General features: G+C 39.9%; 1 pseudogene; it reads left to right on the forward strand.

The window, feature by feature from the left end:
- LOC148006609 (uncharacterized) overlaps positions 1–21,392 on the forward strand; it is a 2,902,548-nt pseudogene that overhangs the window by 1,445,864 nt on the left and 1,435,292 nt on the right.

Consider the following 21,392-nt stretch of genomic DNA (forward strand, 5'->3'; position numbering starts at 1 on the left):
TCAGCACTCTCTTGATATTCAGATTCTTTGTTCAAGTCCCGATGGGGTTTTTTCCATAAGTGAAGGAGATAGAATAGCACAGTTATTACTCCTTCCATGCTCCCAAACCACAATATAGGATACCAAGGGGCCCATGGGGTCCACTGGTAATGATTTGGCATATTTGGTGGTTCATCTTAACAACCGCTCAAAATTGAGCTTAGAAATTAATGGAAAGAAATTTGAAGGCATTCTGGATACTGGGGCTGATAAAAGTATAATTTCCTCAAAATGGTGGCCTCAATCATGGCCTACCATAAGATATTCTCACTCGCTACAAGGCTTAGGCTACCAGTCGTGCCCTAAAATCAGCTCTGCCACTCTAACTTGGACGACTGTCGATGGCCAACAGGGACAATTTGTTCCCTATGTACTTCCCCTACCCCTAATCTTTGGGGGAGAGATGTTATGCAGACCATGAGACTAACCTTATCTAACGAATACCCCCCACAAGTGGCCCACATGATGTCAAGGATGGGCTATAAGGAAGGGAAAGGCCTAGGGCGATTAGAACAGGGCTGTCTCATGCCCATTGAACCAATCGCAAACCCCCATAAACAAGGCCTGGGTTTTTCCTAGGTGTCATTGAGGGTTCTATGCCCATACCCTGGCTTACAGAAGAGGCTATATGGGTTCTTCAATGGCATCTATCCTCTGAAAAATTAGAAGCTGCCACGAAATTGGTTAATGAACAATTGCAGTTTGGTCATTTAGAACCGTCCATTTCACCATGGAATACTCCTAATTTTGTGATAAAGAAAAAATCAGGAAAATGGAGACTTCTCCATGATTTGAGAGCCATTAATGCACAGATGCGTTTATTTGGCTCGATCCAACGAGGCCTACCCTTACTCTCCGCCTTACCTAAGCAATGGAAGATAATAATTATAGGCATTAAGGATTGTTTCTTTTCCATCCCCTTGTGTCCACAGGACAGACAGAGGTTTGCATTTACTATACCAGCTACTAATCATCTTGAACCTGATAAGAGATTTCAGTGGAAGATCCTACCTCAAGGCATGGCCAATAGCCCCACTATTTGTCAGCTATATGTGCAACGAGCCCTTGAACCTATAAGGAAGCAATTTCCATCTTTGCTTCTGGCTCATTACATGGATGACATTTTAATATGTGATAAAGATTTAACAACCTTACAGACCTCATATCCCATCTTAATCAAAACATTGGGACGATGGGGACTACAAGTCGCTGTAGAAAAGGTTCAAATTGCAGAAATTGGCTCATTTCTGGGATCGGTCATTTATCCTGAAAAAATAGTTCCCCAGAAATTAGAGATTCGCAGAGATCATTTGCATACCTTAAATGATTTCCAAAAGTTATTGGGAGATATAAATTGGCTGAGACTATTTTTAAAGATTTCCTCTGCTGAGTTGAAGCCCTTATTTGATATTTTGGAAGGGGACTCTCATATCTCCTCTCTGAGAGCATTGACCCCAGCCGCAAACCGGGCCTTACAAGTTGTAGAAAAGGCCTTACAGGATGCTCAATTGCAGCGCATTGATGAAACCAAACCTTTTGATTTGTGCATTTTCAAAACTATGCAATTACCAACAGCTGTCTTGTGGCAGAATGGGCCTTTATTATGGATCCATCCCAATGCATCTCCTGCTAAGATTATTGACTGGTATCCCCATGCGGTCGCTCAGCTTGCACTCTGCGGGTTGAAGGCAGCTATTACTCATTTTGGGAAAGAACCCAAAACTTTGATAGTACCATATACAGCCATTCAGGTTCAAACACTAGCTGCTACCTCAAATACTTGGGCAGTGTTAGTTACTCCCTTTGCTGGACAGATAGATAATCATTATTCTAAACACCCCCTATTATGTTTTGCCAGATCACAACCTGTTGTTTTCCCTCGCGTCACATCCCACAGACGGTTAAAAGAAGGGATAACAGTGTATACGGATGGGTCAAAAACAGGGGTGGGAGCATATGTGGTAAATTCCCAAGTGTTCTCACGACAATATTTTGAAACCTCACCCCAAGTGGTAGAATGCCTAGTGGTCATGGAGGTCCTTGAAAAATTCCAGATGCCTCTAAATATTGTTTCAGATTCCTCCTATGTGGTCAATGCTGTTAATATCCTTGAAACCGCCGGCGTAATTAAGACAACTAGCAAGGTAGCAGAGATTTTCCAAAAAATCCAAATTATTTTAGTAAATAGGAGATTCCCTGTATATATTACTCATATACGGGCCCATTCTGGACTCCCTGGTCCAATGAGTTCAGGGAATGATTTGGCTGACAAAGCCACAAAAATGATAGTTGTGGCCCTGGCCTCTCCTCTGGAGGCCACTAAAACTTTTCATGGCAATTTCCATGTTACCTCGGAAACTTTACGCTGCCGCTTCTCTATAACTAGAAAAGAGGCACGTGATATAGTCACCCAATGCCAACAGTGCTGCCAGTTCCTCCCAGTTCCTCACATCGGGGTCAACCCGAGAGGAATACAGCCATTGCAAATCTGGCAAATGGATGTTACTCATAATTCTACTTTTGGAAAATTACAGTATGTGCATGTATCTATAGATACATGTTCTGGCATTCTACATGCCACCCCACTTACAGGAGAAAAAACAACACATGTCATTCAGCACTGCCTTGAAGCATGGAGTGCTTGGGGAAAGCCAAGATGTGTAAAAACTGACAATGGCCCCGCCTACACATCTCAAAAATTCCGTCAGTTTTGTGCTCAGATGCAAGTTACCCATCTGACGGGCCTGCCCTACAACCCTCAAGGACAGGGAATCATAGAGCGCACTCATCGGACGCTCAAATCATATTTAATAAAACAAAGAGGGGGAATTATGATAGAACTCCCCCCAACACCCCGAGTGGCCACTGCTTTGGCCCTTTTTACCTTAAATTTTTTAAATCTTGATGAAGCTGGGCAAACAGCGGCTGAGCGACATTGCTCAGAGCCCAAAAGGACAAAAGAATTAGTTAAATGGAAGGATGTATTGACAAACGAATGGAAGGGCCCGGATCCTGTTTTGATAAGATACAGGGGAGCTGTTTGTGTTTTTCCACAGGATAATGAAACTCCAGTTTGGGTTCCGGGACGACTTACTCGGAATATCAAGACAGAGGATCAAGAAGATGACAACTCTGGTGATCCTCATGCTGATCCAGGGAGTGCCAATAAAAGTGCAGAGTGAACTACGGTGGGGATTTATGTCAACCTTCCCCCTCCCGATGCCGGTGAAGTATAATGCCCAAGTGTTTCCACGTTTCTTTACTACCAACAAAGAATTGGGACTAGCCTATTTACCACTAGATTCCCAAATAGAGCAAGTAAAAGAAAATAGGACTATTCCCCTTAAGGGGAGCCTTTGTTTTGGCATATTCAACAAAATATCTTCTGATCTTCCTTGCATTATGTTGAGTAATCAATCTTGGTTGGTTAAGGAAGGCCACATGGGGAACTGGTGAGGAAGACATTGTGGCTAATGCCACAGTTCTCTATGGTTGGTGGCCTTACATTAACTCCTCCACCTGCCCTCTCCGTCAACCAAGGTTGGCACCCTTTTGTAGAGGGACCCAGGATGAAGAACTTACTTTGCCGTGGACTGGTTGCCAGTCCCGGGACTCTGCCTGGGCAGTCCAGAATTTTTTCTCCTTCTCCCCTGATTTGGGAGGCGGAGTGAACTTCACCACCATTGATCCTAGACGGTCCAATAATAATCCCTTTGATCAATGGATGCTTTGTGGCGTTAATGGTAGCTGCACTGATCTTACGCCCATAGCGATGCTACTTGGAGGAAAGGGCGAAAAGGGACGGTTATTATTTTCCTGGACGGGGAATATCCACCCTTCAGCCTCTGTCTGGACAGCTACTCGTATAAAATATAAACCTTACTGGAGCACGGGGTTTAACCCTGCTCCGGTTTGTGTCTGGCCGCCATTTGTGTGGATTATAAGTAATGCCACTAAAGTTTCTAAATTGAATTGTACAGACGGTTCATGTTTTTATGCCCTGTGTTGGGATGCTAGCCAATATCCCATAGCGGTAGTTACCCGTATGCCTCGCTTTATCCCGGTCCCTGTTGAGACTCTGGGGACCCTGACCTTATTTAGAGGAAAGAGAGATTTTGGCATTTCTGGGATCATTGTTGGCATTATTGCTACAATGGCAGTTGCTGCCTCAGTTACTGCTTCGGCATTGGCCTTGTCAAACACAGTACAGACAACCCAAACTATCAATGATTTATTGGCTACCGTCTCTGTGGCTCTGGACAGACAGGTCTCGGCTAATACTCAGATACAAGGAGGCCTCATGCTTGTTAAGCAACGTATAGATCTGGTCCAAGAGCAACTAGACATCCTATGGCAACTGGCCCAGCTTGGCTGTGAACTAAAGCTCCCCGGCCTTTGTGTCATGTCTATACAATATGAACAATTTACCAAAGCTGCCAATTTGTCTAAAACCCTTTCACAGCATTTGTTACAGAATTGGACCTCAGATTTTGAGCAGACGCTCAGGGAATTGAGAGCGGCCATCATTCAAGTAAACTCTACCCGACTGGATATGTCTTTGACAGAAGGATTGTCATCCTGGATCACCTCAGCAGTCTCTTATTTTAAGGAATGGGTGGGGGTGGGACTTTTTGGAGCAGTCCTCTGCTGCGGGTTAGTGTTACTCCTCTGGTTGCTTTGCAAATTAAGATTTCAAACAAAGAGGGACAAAATTGTGATCGCCCAGGCGCTTATAGCCCTTGAACAAGGAGCGTCAGCCGATATTTGGTTAACCATGCTTAAGCAATAGGTCGCCAGCTGGACAGCTCTTGCACTCCTAGAACCTCGGTTCATTGCACAGGATTAGAGTGTCCGGCTTGAGCAGCCCATGAGGGATGACGAGCTTAGCATCGCACAGGGAAGCTCTACCAAACACGCTCCCTGGAAGGCATGTCATATTACATGAGGGTATCTGCCCCAGTTTTCCCTCCCTCAAAAAAATGGGAGTGCCCTGGGTCTCAACAACAGCTTAAGGGTATCTCTCTTGTACAGGTTCGCCAACTTTGTGCGAGGATATGACCTCTGCCTTCACCCTCCTATTTATGGGTGTCCTATTTGCTTAAAAACAGATAAGGGGGAGATGTGGACGGCCGTCCTCACATTCTCCATTGTAAGATGGCGCCGATATCCGGCAGGATGCACCTAATAAAAGGGCAATACACAAGCGCCTGGTAAATTCCTCACTCAGGGGGACACGTATGCTGTGGTACGTCATCTGGCACATCTGGCAGCGACCAGACAGAGAATGACACGTCCTAGGCGAGGATAGTTTCCTATATAAGGGATGGTCTTTCCCTCACTCGGGGTCTCCGTATTGTAAGCTTGTGCTCTCGCTCTCAAGATGCATTAAAGCTATTTCTGCAGAAGGATCCTTTGTGTCCTGCGTCATTCTTGCTGGCGAGACGTAGCGTGGGACAGGAACTAACAATTTATTATAGGTAAAAGAAGATAAAATATCGTCTGGGTTAATCTATACAAAACTTCACTAATAGCTTAGTTATGGTTTTCAACTCTCTATGAATCTGTGAAGATGTGACAGGTGGTGGATGTTTAACTAGATAATTACTCCTAATGGCTATGCATGTAAACACTCTCAGTTGTAAACTTCTATGTCATTTATGATTTGCTTTTATGTGTGAACCTGTGATGAACTTTTTAACATGTGATCATGTATTCTGAAAGTTGTATAAGTACTGAGGACAAAAAGATGAGAAAGAAAATTTTTCCCTTTTCCCATTCAGGATCTTTCTGCTTCTCCCCTTAAATAGCTTCCATAAGAAATGTTTTACAACTTAGTAATAAACATTATAATCACTTCTCAAAGTACCCCCCTTTTCCTGTAACTTCTGACTAGCTGGTGGAAAGTTCTATCTGTGCAGTTCCTGCTGAGATAGCACAAAGTCTACTTAATCCTTTGCTGTTTTAGGAAGAGGTGTTAAGTGCCAGAAACTTGCAGTTTCTAGGCAGTTCAGCTACAGTATCAAGGTCATTTAGTCTCAGATAAGTAAATTTTTTTATTATTACACAGCAACCCTAAATATGTCATAAGACAAAGTCTTATCCCTGTATCTTGTAAGGAACAGTCGTATCCTCTCCCGATGCTCTTTCCTTTCTCTGCCTTATGAAAAACTGACAAGAAAGAAGACCCTGCCAAAGTTGGCACTGGGCACATTTTTTTTTTCAGTTGAAGATTCCTCTTCCCAGATGACCCTAGTTTGTTTCAAGTTGACAAAAGAAAGTAGTCAAGCAGTATGCAATGTAAAAAGGAGGACAACTAAAAAATGTCTAATTCTACCAGTGAGAAAATAAGGAAGTTAAGCAGAAATAGCTCTTGTGTGCTAGGAATAGTCAGTTTAACCAATTTTCAAGATACAGCTTCTGTTATGAAAACTTATCTCAAGAAGAAGATATTTAAAGGAGATAAAGAGGAACCTTAATAAGAGGACTAAAGGGGGACAGGGATGAGGTGGTAGGCTATTATAGGGACTACTGTGACAGACAAGTAACTATAAACACCACTTGAATATACATTTGGGACACTACCACTATAGAACTTTCCTAAGCTACACACACACACACACACACACACACACACACACACACAATTATATGAAAGGAAGATAGAGCCATCAAAGATGAAGTACTAAATAGATATCATATGTAACCATGTAAAACGTTCGGCCAGGAATGCCTTGCATATTGTTAAATCATTGATGAAAGACAATACCATAGATCACCCCTCCCATCACAGGCCATTCTTCTGGGCATTATTTACTCTCTATAACATGATCATAAATGTATAGTGCTGAGGATAACATACAATGTCAAACATGGAGACGTAGAGCCAGAGCCCAAATAAATGTTTCATTCCTATTGACTAGAGTTTATGATGCTGGAAGGGAAAAAATATTTAGATATAAGCCCTATAATCTATAACAGTCAGTTGGTTAAAAAATGTACTCACTTAATAGTGGTATAAATGTGTGAATAAACAACCTCTTTTCTTTTACATTGTATTTGAGCCCCACTCTGTGAGACAGAATTCATATCTGACACTGATGAAGTAGCCACAAACCTGATAATATATATATATATGTATATGTATATATATGTGTTTGTGTGTGTGTGTATTTTCACATACATTAAGAGAAAAGCAATAATTTTATTATTGTAAAGGAACATAGCAATAAAGTGAATGGCTCCTGCTAATGTACTGTTGTTACACGTGTAGATCTGTGCCATGTTCAGCCTTCGTAAGAGAAGCTTTCTTTCAGTTGAAGGGAACTAATATAGAGTTCGGATAGTGATGGAATTTTGAGCTCTCTATCATAAGTGAAATTTTTTTATCATACCCCTTACCTAAAATGTCAGGCATCTGTATGGAAGAGGAGGCAGAAAGAATGAAAGAGCCAGAGGTAGGTGATGACTTCAAAGAAACCGTATTTTCAAAACACAATCATACAGATACACATATGAAGTCATAGGAACTCTGACAGCTTGCACAAGTTCTGTGCAAGCTCAAGCCAGATTAAAAAGCTAGCACTGAGAAGGAAACATATATACAAAGTCTCATCCCCAGGCCAGAAGCTGTTGGTGATTGAAACTTGCTGACAAAGTGAAAACCAATTTTCTCCAAAGGAGTATCATGGTATACCAACATCACTCACTAGAAAGGAAAAAAAAAACATGCCCTGGAGTGTTGGGCAGCACATTGTTGACTCTACAATTCTTTGTGTGTCTCTGTGTACACCTTGTCTTATTTTGTTTGTTTGGGTATTATTTTGTCTTATTACTTTTGTGTTTATTTTTAGTTGATTTTTGGGTAGGCTTTATATTCTTAAGAAAGGGAAAGATAGAGTTCTAGAAAAAGCATAAACACGGATTTGTAGATAGGTTTGGAGTATTTGTGTAGATTTCAATGAGAAGAAAAAATATAACCAAAATGTATTTTCTGTAATTTTATTTTTTAATTAAAGAAGTAAAACTTTAAATAGATAAATAACATATAAGGTAGGAAAGAAATGAAGAAGACTTTGAATGGCAACCTCTAGTTTCTACAGTCACCTATACCAAAAGGAATGCACACTAAGTAAACACTAAATTTCTACAAATAACAGTGGATAATAAAAACACTACACTCATAAAAATAGAAAAAAATTAGGGTTTATCAAGTAACACAGAGAAAGTATCATTGTATTGCCATAAAAATTTACTTAAAAATATGATAGTTTAATCTTGTATGTTTTAGAAAAGTTGGAAGGCATAAAAGGTTTGACCTTCAGGCCTTTTTTGGTTTTCGAAAAGAGTTGAATTTAACAAACACGTCTATCTGCAGCATGGTCTTTATACTGAAAGCACAAATTCTTATTTTATTCTTTTCATGGCTATTTATCCTCATCACGGTGATTAATTTTGTTGTCAACTTGACAGCATCTAAAATCACCTAGGAGACAAACTTCAGGAAATATCTGTAATGTGGGTTCTGAATTTAATTGATTAATGGGGAAAGACTCCACCTATGTATAGGCAACATCAGCATTCACCTCTTTCTATTTGCTGACAATATAGGGTGGGTTACTAGCTGTGTATTATTACTTCTCCTGTGCACTGTATCATGAACTCTAATCTCAAATAAACCATTTATTTGTTAAGTAGTCTTTTTCAGATATTTTGGCATAAGAACAGGCAAAGGGAAAAAGATATTTCATGTGTAATTTGTCATAATTATACAGATAGGATGTTAGAAAGAAAAATGGTCCTTTGTCCTCATGTCTAATGAAGTCATTGGCAAGTTGGATCCTTAGATAATCCCAATTTGGTCCTAACAAATATTCCTTGGCCATAAGGTAAAAACTAACTTTAATCTATTTCTAGATTATATTTGATATTAAAAACCATATTGGACCCACAGATAAGTTTGCATACATCTATTTCTTGCCCTTGGTTTTATCTTCTCTGTAAAGTATGGCATGGATATGTCTGACTATATGTTTCCTCTTTATGTGGTAGAATCTTTACATAGAAGAACCTAGCTTTATGGTAACACATACTGATCTTTTTTTTTAATCTTTATTAACTTGAGTAATTCTTATTTACATTTCGATTGTTATTCCCCTTCCCGGTTTCTGGGTCCAAATCCCCCTAACCCCTCCCTGCCCCTTCTATATGGGCTTCCCCTCCCCATCCTCCCCCCAGTACTACCCTCCCCCCAACAATCATGTTCACTAGGTGTCCAGTTTTGCAGGACCAAGGGCTTCCCCTGCCACTGGTGCTCTTACTAGGCTATTCATTGCTACCTGTGAGGTTGGAGCCCAGGGTCAATTCATGTATAGTCTTTGGGTAATGGCTTAGTCCCTGAAAGCTCTGGTTTGTTGGCATTGTTGTTCATATGGGGTCTCGAGCCCCTTCAAGTTCTTCCAGTCCTTTCTCTGATTCCTTCAACGGGGGTCCTGTTCTCAGTTCAATGGTTTGCTGCTGGCATTTGCCTATGTATTTGCTGTATTCTGGCTTTGTCTCTCAGGAGCGATCTACATCCGGCTCCTGTTGGCCTGCAATTCTTTGCTTCATCCATCTTATCTAGTTTGGTGGCTGTATATGTATGGGCCACATGTGGGGCAGGCTCTGAATGGGTGTTCCTTCTGCCCCTGTTCTAAACTTTGCCTCCCTATTCCCTGCCAAGGGTATTCTTTTTCCCCTTTTAAAGAAGGAGTTAACACATACTGCTCTTATTTTGTGTGTGTGTGTGTGTGTGTGTGTGTGTGTGTGTGTGTGTGTGTGTTTGTGTGTGTGTGTGTGTGTGTGTGTGTGTGTGTGTGATATACATGATAATGTCTGGGTATGTTTGGTGACAGAGGACAGAGGAAGACATAATGCATCTATCTCTACCACTCTTTCTTTTTCCCATGATACAGGAATACTCTGTCCCAACTTTTACAACATATTAATAAATCTTTTCCATAGCTTTGAACATATTATTTGTATGGGAATCCCCTTAATTGATTGATTGGTTAATAAAGATGAAAAGAAGCCAATCATCGATTGAGAAGGAGGAGGTGATTCTTCTGGGTCCTAGAGAGGAAAAGGGGGCTAAGGAAGAAGAAAGAGGCTTTAAACATGGAGGCAAGAGGGAGAGGAGGCAGGATATAGACTGGGAACTGTTAGCCCTGGTAACAGCCTCCACCACAAGAAGATTTCTAACATAGAATAATTGGTGAGTTTAGAAGGATAGATTTCACACCTAGTGGTTGTGTCATCTGTTTATTTTAAACAAAGAGTACTGGTGTTTTCCATTCTAAGTGACCTAGATGAGCATGAGGGAAAGAACATAGCCAGGCGGCATTCAGCTAGGGTTTTGAATGGAAAGAAAAGTCCAAGATCCAGAGGAGAGGAAACCACTGGAGAGCCCAGGCTGGCAAGAATGTGCCCGGAACTGGCTATGGGTGGTGAACTGGCAAGAGAGTGATCTTGGAGATCAGGAGAGGTAGAGCTGGCATTTGTGAGAGAGGCGTTGGCTAGGAAAAACACACAGTCATGGATCTCAGACTCTGTACCAGGATAGGAATAGACACCGTCAATGCCAATACATAGCTGACTTTAGCATGGGTTCATTTTTAAAGCTACATGGCTACAATAACTCATAACCTCCGAAGCGTGTGAATAGTCCAATGACATAGTAAGGTTTTTCAAAATTTGGCTTAACATGTGTACCTTGTTCCATCAGCTATACTATAAAGAGTGTGTAAAAAACAAATCTAGCTATAATCCCAGTAAGGAAAATGTATATTATTTATGTGTTTTGATGAACATTCATTTTTTTCTATGCCTTTTACATGTTTTGGTATGTCTTGACAGAAATTCATATTAAAAAATGTTCATACCACAACTTTTGGTCTCAATTTCTCTTCTAGTTTTCTTTATGTGCTATGAAAAACATTAGAACTAAAAGCAACTTGGGAAAGAAAGAGTATTTTTAGATTAGACATTTAGGGAAAGGTTGAAGTGTGCTCTTAAAACAGTAACAATGGAGGCAGGCTGCTTGAGGACTCACTCTGGTTTGCTCAGACTTTCTTAACTAACTTTGTAATACATCCTGAATGAACCTTCAGAGGGATTGGTACCACCAATGATAGACTGAGTCATTCTGAATCAATTAGCAAAGCAGTCTCTTACAGACAGGATGTTGAAGACAGATTATTTCATTGAGATGTCTTTTTGGATGAATCTATGTCATGTCAAATTGACAAGGCTAGGGAGATCATATACTTCCTCTATGTCCACAAATGCACACTGATCTGTTTTATACACGGTAGGTTTTTTCAGGAATACATGTTTAATAAATTTAGAAGAAAACTATGAATAACTTTATAGAACTGTTACCCTACTTAGAAAATCTCATCATTAGCAATTTTCTGAGGAACCAACACAAGACAAGGGAATTATGGCATTTGAACACACACACATACACACACACACACACACACACACACGACTTGATAATAAAGAGACAAAGTTCTGATTTTTCTCTAAGAAGACACCACTGGATTATATAAAGCTGATTGTTATATTTTATAAGCACAGTCAAATAAATTGGTTTTCCTGAAACTCATAAAGTAAGTCTGAACTAACTTATCAAAAGGTTACATACATGCTCGTTGTGTATCTGTGAGAATTGGCTACTGAAAAATGTCTAGGTTTCTTTTGGAGATTCTATCTGACATCAGTGTTGTTAGTGAGCTAATGATCATTAAGACAATTTCAGCAACTAACCCAAATACTATAATACTTGAGATTTCAGAGTACTCAGGATATGTGCCAGAGACAAAAATAGGTTTAATTTACTTAATATTTGTATGAAACAAGTTTTAAAAAGTTTTATTTTATTTTTTACATTTATGGGTACATATATATGGATGTGGACAGATGAGAGAAGTTGCTCAAAAAGTTCAAAAGTCGGCCTTGGATTTTTCACAGTTGAAGTTACAAACTGTTGCTATCCACTAAGTGTGTTTGCTACAAACTGAACTAGAGCCCAGTGAAAAGCTGCAAGCACTGTCAACTACCAAGTGATCTCTCCACTTCTTATACAGTATACTTTCAATTATGACCTGAGGCATTATTAAATCTTTCACTGAAAATAGCTTGAGCATTTTTCTTACCAGAGGAATCTTTGCTTAAATTTGTTTTTGACAAAATGTGTAAGAAAATCTATTCATGTTTAGACAGTCCCCAAAATAGCCGAAAAGAAACAACACAAGAAAGAGCTTAAACACCACGCATGTGCGCGCACACAAACACAGACACACCCTGTTTCCCTCCCTTATACATTCAACCAATGTTGTGTTGAGACTATTGAGTGCAACCATTGATTGTAAAGTTTAAATTCACAGAGGATGGAAGGAAGATGGAGGAAGACAGCTATGAATATCTTATAAAGGATGGATAATTACAGGATAATTTGTCTTATCTAGTTCCAGAGAGAGAAGATTTCATCATGGCTAGGAAGTATCAAAGCAGGACGAAAAGCTGCAAGATCACATCTTGTAACAGAAATCCAGAGCAGACAGAGAGAACCAGAAGTAAGCTGCCTCAGGCTCCTGTCACCATAGCCAGAGCTGCTCTGACTGGCCTGCCTTCCCCTCCTCCATGAGTCTGGTGTCCTAACTGGCCACTACAAACAAACCATGAATAAGTTGATTTAGTTGAATATGTTGTCACAGCAATGAGAAGAATAACGAATACCATCATCTCCCTGAAAGAAGTGCTGGCTACCTCAACAGATTCCTGACTTTTCACAAAGCATTCATTCACAAAAAAGAAGTGAGTTTCTGGTATCATCAAAAGACCAAAGCTGTTAAAAGTCACTATTTGTGAAGTTTTCAGGGATGACAAGTTCAGGTTGAAAAGAGAATAAAAGTTAGTTATTCAAAAGCTCTTAATGTTGCACAAAGCCGTTTTCACTACATAGCCTTAATTAAAAGTCGCCCCTTTATTATTTATGTGCCACCCAGTGCATTCCAATGATTTCCCTAGAAGTGGCAGCTAACCTTCTGCAGAGTAGAGAGCATTGCATACAGTGACTCTGTGACACTCATTCAGACTACTCCCTGGTTCTTCCAGTCTGCCTTCAACTGCAGAGAAAGCTGAGAGCTCATGAGGACTCTGATGAGATTAAGCGCTGGAAAGTGCTGGTATTTGGGGATACTCATTTAAGGCCCAGAGAAATGTAAAACTCTAAGGTTTTTGTTTGTTTGTATTATTTTGTTTTTGTTTTTTGTTGTTTTAAAAAGTTAGCTCACAGGAGAACAATCAGGCTGAGACTCGAACAGATTTTAAAGAACTAATAACAACCCTGATGAAAGAAAAGTGATCAAGTTATCTAATGCAGCCTCCTGGTGAGCAGACTGACTCTGAGGTTGCAGGAGCAACTGTCTGGCAAACTCCAGCCCTGGGCAGGTGAGCTAAGAACACTTGAGAGAGAAGATCCCAATCTGGGCCATCTCCATAGTCCCCATAGCAAAGAGCAAGGATTCATGGGATTCTTATATTCCTAGCTCTTGGAGGGTGGAAGCAGGAGGAGCAAAGTGCTCAAGGTCATCTTTGGCTACATCAGTGTGTTTGAGGCCAGGCTGAGCTTTGTAACACCTTATCTCAGAAAACAAACACGCAAAGGAAAATCACAGAAAACAAACAAATGAGCCACATAGGCACTCACAACACCTCCAGCATCCTGAAGGGACAGGAGAAATGAGCCGTATAGGCACTCACAACTCCTCCAGCATCCTGACAGAATGGGAGAAATGTCTTTCCACTTAGACCTCCATGGCAGGAAAGCTACAGACCATGAACTTTCACATTTTGATGAGCAGAGGGAAAAATTGAGGATGTATCCTTGTGTCCACGAAGCAGGTCAGCCAACATCTGTGCAGCTGCTGGTGGGAGGTGGTGGGAGAAGGCATTGTGGGAAGCTCTGTGACCAGTGAGACTCAGGATAGGAAAACATCCAGTCTTTTAAACTGAATTTTGGATTCACAAATACGGAGTCAAAAAAAAAAAAGAAAGAAGAAAAAGAAAAGGAAAAAAGAAAAAAGAGGTCAGGTTCAGGGCTTTTGGTCTTTCAGTGACTTGAGTGCAGTCCTTGATCCCTTTGGAGTTGAGTTGTGTTCAGGGTGAGAGATATGGATCTATTTTCATTTCTCTGTATGCTGCTATTCACACCATCTGTCTGCCAAGATGCTGACCTTTTCCCCAGTGTGTAATTTTGTTTGCTTTGTCATAAACAAGGTGTTTTTACCTGTATGGAATTACATCTGGATCTGAGTCTTCAATTCTATACATTGACCAATGTGTCTATTATTTCAATAATATGCTTTTTTTTATTACTGTAAGCTTTTTAATAAAACTTGAAATCTGGGAAAAAAAGTTTAAATCCACTGTAATGACATGTATTCTGTGTTTTTCTACAGTTTACCATACAAAGTTATCCCTTCAACCATTTCCCTGGACATAAATATCAATAATTTATCAATTAAATTCAAATACATTCATTTAATCAATTTCAGGTTAGTTTACCAAATCAACAGCAAGACCTCAACTCAAATATGAGGGATGATTCTACTACAAAAATCATAACTTTTGACAACTTATGGCATCTATAATTTATTATTTGAGTATGTGCTTAGACAATATCCCCTGTAAACTTAGCTTGGCTTAAAACTCATGAACAATATAATGTAGCAGTTTGATCCAGTTCTTCCACACAGCACCATGCTCTGAGAACTAAGACTCAGACTCAAGATATATTTACAAATACCTTGACTATATAGTGAGGCTCTTCTCTAACTAGATCACAATTTAGAATAACTGACTTATTTTAACCTACATTCTGTAACATGCCCACTTAACCATGTTCAGGTACTATGTATCTCTCTCCTCACGTCTTCCAAGGTGAATCTCCTGCCGCATTCTATCTCAGAATTATGATTTCTCCCAGATTTTCCACTTCTTATTTACCACTTAAATAATAAGCCGTCAGATTTATTATTAACAAGTGCCATAGTCATATCGATATTAGATATTCTCTCAATAATCCCCCTTTGAAGTACAAATAATGTCTCTTTTTCAAATATAAATTGAATAAAATTATAATAGTTATAAGGTGTGATATATATTTACAATGTCAAACCCATAGTATGTGGTAATTTAAAAAAATATCCTATTATCTATCCTATCCTGGTGAGTTCAGAGTTCTGGATCTAAATCACATTTTATCCTAACTTGCATTAACAACCTAACACCATCTTTTTGGGTCTAATAAATCTTCTTAAATATATCAACTTAAGCTTTTATTGAGACTATGATTATCTTGTATTCAACCCCAAAAGACAACTAAGAAGAAATATTTCCTGATTAAGTAGAAAGTGCAGACAAACACTTTCAAAGTTTTAAAATGGCAGACAGTTGGCTGTCGAGACCACTTCAAAGTATTCTAAGACATTGGAGCACTGTCTTCAGCTCTCTTGTTCAAAGTATCTGACAAACCTTATGTGAAGCCGGAATTACCAAGGATTTGCTTACCCTGTATTGGCAAAGCTTGGCAATCAAGTTCCATGCATTTGTTTTCATTTTCATTTCTTTTCTTTTCTGGATGGCATTCTGTCTGCCGATTAAGTTAGGGCACTTTCTTGGCCCAGAGGCTAGCTTGCCACAAATGAAGACAGCTCTAAATGGAGTTTCTTTGGAGCTCATTATCATCTTCTTCTAAGTTTAATGAGGTACAGCTGGGATCTGATATGTTTTGAAAGACCCTTAGACCGAGGAGACTCTTGCTCCAATCCTGAGGACACCCACCACCCCACAAACATGCGGGACTCAGTCTTGATGAAAAACAAGAAGTTTACTTTGGGATACCAATGCACTGGGGCTTGACACGGTCCTCACGCAGGAGGAATGTGAAAAGCCCAGACCAGCAGAAATATACAGCTTGTATAATCATTTAAGGTTACACAGTTTCATTAGCTCAGCTAAGTTCATATATGAGAAAATTTTAGGATGGCAGCATTGAATGACCACTCTGCTCATATTTTGACCTTATATTCTGGTTTTCTTACATTTTTATGTCAATCTTACTTTTTTAATATTATTCTTATTTTTGTGTGCCGATGAAAGTGTTAGTATATGTGCCTTGATCTTATGTACAAGACAGAACACAGTTTGTGGTGTTAGAGCTTCCCTTCCACCGTAGAAGAACTATGAATCAATAAAACTGCCAGGTTTGGTGGCAAACATATTACCTGTATGGTATACTGTTCTGAATGACAATTTCAATTAACCATTCGGCCTTCCTGATTTCTCACCGAAACTAGATAAAGTCTGAATCACTAAATTCTTATACAAACACCACCAAATGAAGAAGAATGAAACATAAATAATGAAAAAATAGTGAAAGTGGTAAACTGCTAATTGTTGATGTGTGTTCCGTTGCTATGTATGATGTTAAATACTACCACAAAATCTGTTTTTTCCCAGGGATGTGGAGATCCTCACATGCACCAACTGATGCTAATATAACGTTCCTCCTTAATTTAAAACTATTGTATGAATAAAGATGCCTACAGTCTATAGCTGAGCTGAAGAGAGGCAGGCAGATGTGCAGTTCCTGGGCTTGAAGTCTGATGCAGAGACCATGAGGAGGAGATCAGAGAGAAGAAGAAAGAAGGAGATGCCATGAAGTAGATGGTTCATGAGAACATGGGCATGAGGGCTGGCCATTTGGAGTAAGAGTAGCCTACCTGAATCATGGGAAGTTATATCTCAGAGTTATTGATAGGGAAGTAGACATAATAGAGAGTTGATATCTACCCAGCTTTAATGCTACTAAGTCTTACAATAAATATGAAGGTTTTGTGTCTTTTATTTGGGAACTAAATGATCTAAGGTGGTGTAGAAACCCCCACATAATATTTATACCACAAGAAATAAGCAAATGTCTGCTAAAAACAATTACATAAGATCCATTTTGATAATATCATCTCACCCTACTATGCAGTGTGATACACAGATATAGTGAAATTTCTCAGTGACACTACAGCCAGGATCAACAGTTTTGAAACAAAAAAGAATCTATTTCTCCTACTGAGTTTTTCATCCACACTGCAGTGGTAATATAATCCACTTTGACTAGTTGTAAACTTTCCTCTGCTAAAGCCAGAATTTTGGTAGTAAGAATTATTTTCAGAAATTCAATGTTTGATTTAAAATCAGAAAATAGTTTCCATAGACAAGGACTTTTATGTACAAAATGAATGTAACAGAATTTTTCCAGCCCTCTGAGTATATAATGTATATTGAGCACAGAATTGCTCAGTTGAATTAAAATGATTTTCATACTTGAAAGAGCTAAATAATTTATGTTACTTTCATTGTCTTTTGAGCTAATGATTTTCTTAGCAGAATTTTTTATTTCTAAAGAACTTGAGGAATGAAAACCTCATTCCAAATTTTCAGTGGAACATGCACGCGCGCACACACACACACACACACACACACACACACACACACACACAATCTGTGTATTCATGATTGCCTTTTCAGAATACTTATCAAATATGTTTATAAGGTTGTAGATAATTGGATCAGCATCTATGAGCACTTACTGCTATTGCAGAGAACTGGGGTTAGTTCAGAGCACATATATCAGGCTGATTACAACTGCCTGTTTCAGGTACAAAGGATGTTATGCCTCTTCTTGGGTTCCAGGATATGTGTGATACACATGAACTCATACAGGCACAGAGACACAGACACAAACACATGCATGCAAACTTTAACAAAAAATCTAATTAAAAAATGTATTCATAGTGCAGTAGAGTTTGCTCAGTGCTTCTGCCAAGCCTGTGGACCTGATAGTGCCCATGGTTTATCCCCATGAACTACATGGAGGAATAGGAGAACTGAGTACAAGTTGTGCTCTGACCTCCAACAAACATGGTTTGGTTCAAGTGCATCCACACACATACAAATAAACAAATATAAGTATTATTTAAATTTTAATTTATACAAGCTAAAATTTGTAGAATATTTTAACACAAATGTTATTTTTTTAATGAGTACTATCTCTAGAAAATTCAAGTTCATGAACAGCTATAAGCATGCCAATCCCTACTATTTCTAAGTGGTTGTGAAGAAATCTGGAACTCGTGGTAACTATCTCAAGCTTGATAGTGTTCTCTTCATATCTTATATTCTCAGTTAAAACTGTTGACTGGGGCTGGGGTAGTAGATTATTTGGTAAAGTAAATATCTGTCTAGACTGAGAACTTGAGTTTGATGCTACAAGAAAACATGTTAAAAACTTATGGATAGCGGACTCTCCCCCACCTCCCCACAATTAAGTTTTTTTGAGCTGTCCAAGAGATCTCACTTGCATCCAGGTCAGCTGTCTCACAAATGACTATAACTACATTCCCAGGGAAATTGGATATTCTCTTCTAGTCTTAGATAGCACCATCTCACATATATATTAATTAAATTATGAAAGTACAAAATTGCTCTCTCCTCCAGCCGAGCAAGATGCCCAAAGGAAAGAAGGCCAAGGGGAAGAAGGTGGCCCCGGCCCTCACCGTGGTCAAGAAACAGGAGTCCAAAAACTTAGTTAATCCTTTGTTTGAGAAAAGGCCTAAGAACTTCAGCATTGGACAGGACATCCAGCCCAAAAGAGATCTCACATGCTTCGTCAATGGCCCTGCTACGTCAGGCTACAGCAAGAGGCATCCTCTATCAGCAGCTCAAAATATCTCCTGCCATCAACCAGTTCACCCAGGCCCTGGACAGGCAAACAGCGACTCAGCTGCTTAAGCTTGCCCACAAGTATAGGCCAGAGACAAAGCAGGAGAAGAAGCAAAGGCTTCTGGCCCACGCTGAGAAGAAAGCTGCTGGTAAAGGGGACATCTCAACTAAGAGACCACTTGTCCTAGGAGCAGGGGTCAATACAGTCACCACCTTGGTGGAGAACATGAAGGCTCAGCTCGTGGTGATTGCCCATGATGTAGACCCCATTGAGCTGGTGGTTTTCCTGCCGGCCCTTTTTCGAAAGATGGGGGTGCCCTACTGCATCATCAAAGGAAAAGCCAGTCTGGGGCGCCTGGTCCGCAAGAAGACATGCACCACTGTTGTCTTCACACAGGTTAACTGGGAAGACAAAGGTGCTCTGACTAAGCTGGTGGAAGCTATTAGGACCAATTATAATGACAGATATGACAAGATCCGCCGCCACTGGGGAGGCAACGTCCTGGGTCCTACGTCTGTGACTCACATTCCAAGTTGGAAAAGGCAAAGGCTAAGGAACTCGACAGTAAATTGGGTTAAATGTACACTTAAGTTTTCTGTACTTAAATATAATTACAAAATTTTTAAAAAGTACAAAATTAAATACATATGTGGTGATACATTCTTGCAAGCTCAGAGGGGAAGAAATCTGTGATCTATGTCTCAGTGGTCACTCAAGCATATTTGGTTAGTTCTATGTGGAAGATGAGACACTGTCTCAAGAATTTTTTGTTAGATGATTTGACTTACATATATCTTCGGTCTTGGTTTAAATTAGTATATCAATGTGGTAGAATTCAGTTATCCAAATGGATGCCCTTCCCATTGCTGCCATGATCCTTCCTTTCTGTAGCTATGGTACAGGTGACATTTGTTCTTCACTTAAGTGCCGTCTGTGCAAAACTGAGAATCAGTAGAGAAACTAGTGCAGATTTACACCATTAGAGAAAATATTTCTAAATATATCATGAACAGGAAAAGATCCATTTTTCCAAATCATTAATTCTCATTAATAAAGAGAATGTTAGCATGGCTGATTTATGGAGAAATCTTTCCCCAACAGAACAGAAGTGTATGTGTGCCTAAAATTTTCTTTCCACAGAGATCTGTGATGAATTTGCTGTTCTGCATCACCAGAAACTGAGGAATTCTATTTTTTTTAGATTGGCATCAAGGTTTATTTTTATTTTTTTAAAGATTTATTTGTTTATTTTATAAGTACTCTGCTGCTGTCTTCAGACATACCAGAAGAGGGAGTCGAATCCCATTACAGATGGCTGTGAGCCACCATGTGGTTGCTGGGAATTGAACTCAGGACTTCTGGAAGAGCAGTCAGTGCTCTTAACCACTAAGCCATCTCTCCGGCCCTTATTTTTTTTAATACAAAATGAAAAAACCTTTTTAATATGCAACCCATCGTAAAAATAAAACAGGACATTATTTTACTGGGTTTCTTTTTTTTTCTTCCATCTTTATTAACTTGAGTATTTCTTATTTACATTTCGATTGTTTTTCCCCTTCCTCATTTCCGGGCCAACATCTCCCTAACCCCACCCTCCCCTTCTATATGGGTGTTCCCCTTCCCATCCTCCCGCGAGTACCCCCCTCCCTCTAACAATCACCTTCACTGGGGGTTCAGTCTTGGCAGGAACAAGGACTTCCCCTTCCACTGGTGCTCTTACTAGGCTATTCATTGCTACCTATGAGGATGAAGCCCAGGGTCAGTCAAGGTATAGTCTTTGGGTAGTGTCTTAGTCCCTGGAAGCTCTGGTTGATTGGCATTGTTGTTTACATGGGGTCTCGAGCCCCTTCAAGCCCTTCCGGTCCTTTCTCTGATTCTTTCAACGGGGGTCCTGTTCTCAGTTCAGTGGTTTGCTGCTGGCATTCGCCTATGTATTTGCTGTTTTCTGGCTGTGTCTCTCAGGAGAGATCTACATCCAGTTCCTGTCGGCCTCCACTTCTTTGCGTCATCCATTTTATCTAATTGGGTGGCTGTATATGTATGGGCCACATGTGGAGCAGGCTCTGAATGGGTGTTCCTTCTGCCTCTGTTCCAAACTTGCCTCCCTATTCCCTCCCAAGGGTATCCTTGTTCCCCTTTTACAGAAGGAGTGAAGCACTAGCATTTAGGTCATCCTTCTTGAGTTTCATGTGTTCTGTGCATCTAGTGTAATTCAAGCATTTGGGCTAATAGCCACTTATGAATGATTGCATACCATGTGTCTTTTTCTGTGATTGGATTACCTCACTCAGGATGATATTTTCCAGTTCCCTCCCTTTGCCTATGAATTTCATAAAGTCCTTGTTTTTGATAGCTGAGTAATATTCCATTGTGTAGATGTACCACATTTTCTGTATCCATTCCTCTGTTGAAGGGCATCTGGGTTCATTCCAGCTTCTGGCTATTATAAATGAGGCTGCTTTAAACAGAGTGGAGCACGTATCTTCTTTATACGTTGGGGCATCTTTTGGGTATATGCCCAAGAGAGGTA

Source organism: Rattus norvegicus, chromosome 2 (genome assembly GCF_021556685.1).
Source record: "Rattus norvegicus strain SHRSP/BbbUtx chromosome 2, alternate assembly SHRSP_T2T, whole genome shotgun sequence".
NCBI classification, from domain to species: Eukaryota; Metazoa; Chordata; class Mammalia; order Rodentia; family Muridae; genus Rattus; species Rattus norvegicus.